Below are 6000 nucleotides of genomic sequence, written 5' to 3' on the forward strand. Positions count from 1 at the left end.
CGAGTCGAAGATAATAAATTCTAAATTAAACAGAATGTGCTTTAATGTATTTAAAGGAAGTTTAAACATTAGATCTCTCTTTATAGGAAGTGTTTAGGAAGGCTGGCATGATTTTCGAGGAACCCACATGCAGGACTTAGGTTAGAAATGACAAAGGTAAGATTATCATCACTAAGGAGATAGAAGCAGTTTACCGGACGTTAGAGTGGCCCGGCTTATTGCAAACCAGAATAGTTATGAAAAAGCCAAAGCAAAGGAGACAGAGAGTAATCTAATTAAGAAGTCAAGCCAAAGGTCAGGGACAACAGAATGGAAAATGGTCAAGGTACAAGCCTAGATCAAAATAGCAACAACAAAAACAGTAACCAGAAATAATGCACTCTTGGATTACCACTAAGGGAATACCACAACAGGGCACAGTACTCAGTGTGGGATATATAGCCCTAGGAGGCTTGTGATAGGTTAACAATGCAAGCATCTTTGTGTCGCTAGAGATGCAGGAGGGTTTGGATCCCATATTAAGAGGTGAAACCGGTCTCCTACATTCAAATTAATAACATAACAACGCAATTCATTAGGAGGCCTGTACCGTGAGCGCAAGGGGGAATGCCATACTGGAACGAACAGTAAATCGCTGGGTAAATGCATTTTAAAAAGTACGGTGACAGTTTTGATCAACATAAATTATTTTGTTTCACATATCCTGCACTCCTACATGGTAAAAAGTATATTGGATTTTGAAAAAAATCACCAAGGATCTAAAACAACATTTCGGGTCTTAAAAAAAAAGCCAAAGGGATTAGAATCCTGAACATGCATGAGTCAAATTTGTTTATTGGTTTATAGACAGAGCTCTGTATCTGTATAATTTTTTTCCGATGATACATATTACTAGATACAGCAAATCTGTGCTGTTTTGTTGAGAGACCTGAGTCTTGATGTCCACAGCAGCTGTGCTGGATCTGTCAGATAACAGGGTCTGCCTTGTGTAATGTTTTCCATGAGGCTTGAATTTCTGCTGCGTCACAGCTCTCCACGAGTTTACTCTGTCTGCTTTGACCTTGACTCAGCTGGAATCAGGGATTTGCTAGACCCTTTGGCTTTAGGACACACTTCCTGCACATTGCAATAGCACTTTGGCAACACAGTGGTTGAATGGAAACAAATATAGAATGTTAGCATTGAAAAATGTCTCTCTCCGAAACATCATTACCTTATCACACGCAAACTAATTTTTACCTGTATTTTTATTTTTCAGCTTTATAAATGCTTGGTTCCTCACTTCCAGTAGCTGCAAGAATCTTATAAACGAAAGACATTTCCTTTGCGCAAAATTATGAAATATGCTGTGACTTGCAAACAGGAATACTATTATTTCACAAAATGCTGAGTCTCATAATATTAACAGGTAAAATGTAGTAGTAGTATGTTAATGGAATTTTCTTTTGCCTTGCATATGTCATTGATGGAATTTTAGTCGAACTAAAAATAAAGATTAATGGTTGATATTTACGTGGTTTTCACTGTAATGTAAATCAGTTAACATTCAAACATGGCATTGAGAGGATTAGAAGGAATAGCCCTTTAACTAAATTAGGGTTTGGTACTGGTTTATGTTTACACTCTGGGCTGAAACTGTATCCCTTCTAGTGATCAGTTGGGAATACGATTTTCCAACTTGAGGTTATGCACCCTTTAAAACCCAGTGTCAGTCAGAATAGCATACGTTACTGTGCCAGCGGGTAATATTTTTAGAATATCCGTAAAAATGTGCAGCAGTGAAGACATCTATTCTAAAACATTTGTGGATTCTAATGGTTTTAGCTTGACATCCTTGCAGTAGAGTACAGGTTTACAGAAGAAATCTTTGAGACAACCAGCAGCGCAAGTTCCACGTATCAACACTCTGATTAGCACTTATGCATCTGTTAAAATAGCAACAACTGTCAGCGTTATTAACTAAAGTCAGAATTCAAAGTGAATCTCAAATTTTAGACAAGAGTAGCTAAGTGAAAGGATAACAGAATTTCTCAGTTTTGGCTATTTTGACCTTAAATTTGAAACTCACTTTGAAACCCTGTGTGTGTCATGGAAAGCATAAGCCACAACAGCTGCCAAAAGTTAGGTATCACCATCCTGACATTGTCTGTAGTGCAGCAGTTAGGACATTGTAGCACACCATGGGCAAGTTAAAGGAACACTATTGTCACCAGATAAACTACAGCGAAATGTAGTTGTTCTGGTGTGTATAGTATGTCCCTGAAGGCTTTTTAATGTTAACACAGCCTTTTCACAGAAATGACAGTGTTTACATTACTGACAGGAATACCACTAGGGGCAGTCACTCAAATGGCTAGTAGAGGTGCTTCCTGGGTCAGTGCAGCATAGTATGCATCACTGACTTTCAGCATCTTCACGCTCTGTATGGAGGCCCTGAACGTTACCCATGGAGGTGCACTGATTCAATGCAATTATATTGGGAGATGCTGATTGGCGTAGCGTGGCGTTTTGCCATGCATGCACGATAGCCTCCCAATGCATTCCTGTGGGAAAGAATTGGATTGTCTGAAATTGTCAATATCTCAGCCAAGGAGGCAGAGCCAGCCCCAGCAAGACACACGCAGCGCTGGAAAAAAAGGTACGTTTTATACTTTTTTTGTACGTCATAAACCATTTGTTTCACTCTTTGCTTTTGTCCAAACTTTTAATTTTTGATGTCTTGATATTTTTTTCTATAGTTGCTACCTCTGGTACGCCACATTCCCAATGATGCCAAATGAAAATTACACGGTCTTTACTGCCCGAACCTCAGGTTTGTGAAAAATATACCAGGTAAGCCAGTTCTGGATTAATTGTTTATCACATACAAATGACAATTGATTGTACAAGTAAAAGCAGACCATTTAGCAAGTCTATTTATTTATATCTCACTGCATCCTTGGAATTATTCCAACATTCTTCAGCGTACATCTTGTGTTCCAAAGCTTTTATCCCTATTGCTCTCCAAGGACCCTCAAAATGGGTGAAGTATGCCAAGAATTAACATTTCACAAATATGTCAGCCTTCAAGTCTGTTAGAATAGTTTAACTATAGGTTCATCCTATAATGCTGTGCGCTGTGTAGCACCAGCTCAAATGAAGACTGTACAACCTTCGAGACCTGGCATGATCTCCTGCGGTGCAGGACATGGGAAAATATCATGGATTATCAGGCTCTAGAGTAGGGTAGGCCACTTATGGAACTCCAGATGTTGTGTACTACATATCCCATAATGCTCTTACAGCCAGTGTTAAACGTCCTTTGATTAATTAGGATTGTACCAAGATTAGCGTGCAATGCATTGCTTCACCTTATAAGGCAGTTCCACTTTTCCCTTGATATACTGATGAAAAAAGGTAATTCTAGAATTTAAACAAGTACAACACCTGCATGACACAGACAGAATACAACAAGACATAATGTACGAAGGAGGAAATGTAACTGCTTGTAAGGTACAATGAAACCACCTGCTTTGGCATAGCCACAAAATACACGCCTGCCAGTTCCTACCTGCGTCATGGCTGGGAAGGGAGAGCGAGCTTCGATGCATTCTGGTATGTGACAGATTAACTCCCTGCTATGCATTGTCCAGGTTTACAAAGCTTAATCCCTAGCATTATCTCTGCGTGGGTCTAATTAAATCACTCTGCTCACCTTCTACCATGTCAACTGTCTGCAACCCTTAAAACTGTCTAAAACATAGTGTACTGATAAAGAGTGCAGATAAAATAAACAATGGTGATAGAAATATGAGACTAAAGGAAACTGAAATATAGTGGCTAACCACTGACTGTTTTGGGTGAGTTTGTAGATATGATGTTATTTTTATATTTTGTATTTATTTATTTGTTTTTGTGGTGTTATGCTAATCACGTAACATCATATGATTCTATTAACAGAAAAAAGTACTATCTATACATAGTGCTTCAGAATGTATATATAATACTATATTGCAGTTGAAGGTTCAATATACATTTATAGGGAGCTTGCAGAAGCCGTATAGAGCAGCCACAATTTAAATATACATCTAGGTGTACGCCTCCCTCTTGGCAGCAAAAAACAATACGTAAAAAAATGACATGGATCAATACATTTTCTAGCACAGTATAGTGTCACATTCTCTCATTTGCATGATCTGCACTGAAAAAAACATCCGCATGACGTCTCTTAAAAGCAAGAAAAGTTTAAAAACAAACTCTTATACGTTATAACTCCTTCACTGATAAGACCTTTTCATTTGAAAAATTAAAGGGACACTATAGGCACCCAGAACACTTTATCTCATGGAAGTGGTGTGGGTTCAGTGTCCCTGTCCCCCTTAGCCCTGCAATGTAAAACATGGCAGTTTTAGAGAAACTACAATATTACATTGCAGTGTTAAGCAGTGGTGTCCCCAGGATTCATACATAAGGGGCCAGGGACATAAAATGTGTATATATGTGTGTGTGTGCGACAAATTCCAGGCATTTGTCAGCCCTTTGCTAAGCCGCGCATGAAACATTAAAGCCGGCCGCTGCGGGGACCATGGAGGTGGCGCGGGAGGGAGCAGTAACCTTCCAGCAGTTCCTCTCTGCTCCCTCACGCGCTGTTTAGTGACATGACGTCACTCCGGCCCCCTGCATCACTACGAGAGCGCGCAGGGAAGCAGAGAGAAACTGCAGGAAGATTGAGAGGAAACACACTGGACGCCAGGGAAAGATCCACTCGGCTCTCCCAAAGGTATGGAGACTGGGTGGATTTAAATAAAAATAGCAATTTGTGAGAAAATGTGTGTGTGTGTGTATGTGTATGTGTCTCAGTGTGTGTCTCAGTCAGAGATTGTGTGCCTGTCACTGTATGTCTGTCAGAATGTGTATATGTCTGTCAGTGTGTGTGTCTCAGTCAGAGATTGGGGACGGAGCTTGCGTACAGGGCGGCAATCTTCCATGCAGGGGCAGAGTTTGTGTGCTGGGGAAGCTGCTGCACAGTGGGCCCTGGTGAAAAAACTGTTTTGGGCCCCTGAAGACACATGTCCATCGGGTGTAACCGCAGCACGAGCACTCCCTGTAGTTCCACTGCTGTGCCTTCCTTATTACAGGCAAGACACCTTTTCACGAAAACTGGGAAACCTTTTCAGGAGATGCAAGATCATTTTTCATGGTGTTTAGAAGGGGCTGTGGTGAAGTGTCTGTATATAGGAGCCTGTTTATGGTGTACTATGTGTAACTAGGGTGCTCATGTATAGGAGCTTTTGAGATTGTGTGTATGCTGAGAGGGCCTGTAAAGTGTTTGCATCTAGGGGCTGCATTGTGGGTGTATGTGTATTGGGGTTGTATTGTGTGCTTATCAAGGAGCTGTAGTTTTATCTCATATATATATGAGATTCGGTGTGTAATGGGGTGAAACATGTATGTATGCATGTGTGTGTGGGGGTGAAGGTATGTGGGGAAGAAGTGTGTATGTGGGTGAAGAGATAATGTGTGTGAGGGGTGCACTGTGTTGTTGGAGAGTACTGTATGTGGGGGGTTCACTGTCTGTAAGGGTGTACTGTGTTCAGGGGGTGTAGAGAGTGGGATAGGGAAGAGCTTTACAATTTTTACTTTAATAATTGTTTTAAAAAAAAAAGAATATTCCCCTTTCCCTGATCTTTGCTTGCAGGGAAGGGGTGGCACAATAAGCACTTACACAGGCTGACCCATATACACACACACACACACACACACACACACACACACACACACAGACTGCCCCCCCACACAGACTGACCCATACACATGCACAGACTGCTCCCCCACATACACAGAGCAACCCATGCACACACACAGACTGACCCATACATACAGACTGACCCCCACACACAGACTGACCCATACAGACAGACCCCCCTACAGACAGACTGACCCATACACACACACACACACACACACACAGACTGACACATACACACACACACACAGACTGACCCCCTACACACAGACTGA

General features: G+C 41.2%; 1 long non-coding RNA gene across 1 annotated transcript in view; it reads left to right on the plus strand.

Moving 5' to 3' along the window:
* The window catches only part of LOC134589510 (uncharacterized), a 47991-nt gene extending 45142 nt beyond the window's left edge, over window positions 1–2849 (plus strand). The window contains exons 3-4 of the long non-coding RNA XR_010086647.1: window positions 1259–1408; window positions 2739–2849. This is a non-coding gene — a long non-coding RNA (uncharacterized LOC134589510). The remainder of the gene's footprint in view (window positions 1–1258; window positions 1409–2738) is intronic.
* The last annotated feature ends 3151 nt before the right edge of the window (window positions 2850–6000 follow it).

This window comes from Pelobates fuscus, chromosome 1, assembly GCF_036172605.1.
Source record: "Pelobates fuscus isolate aPelFus1 chromosome 1, aPelFus1.pri, whole genome shotgun sequence".
Classification (NCBI taxonomy): Eukaryota; Metazoa; Chordata; class Amphibia; order Anura; family Pelobatidae; genus Pelobates; species Pelobates fuscus.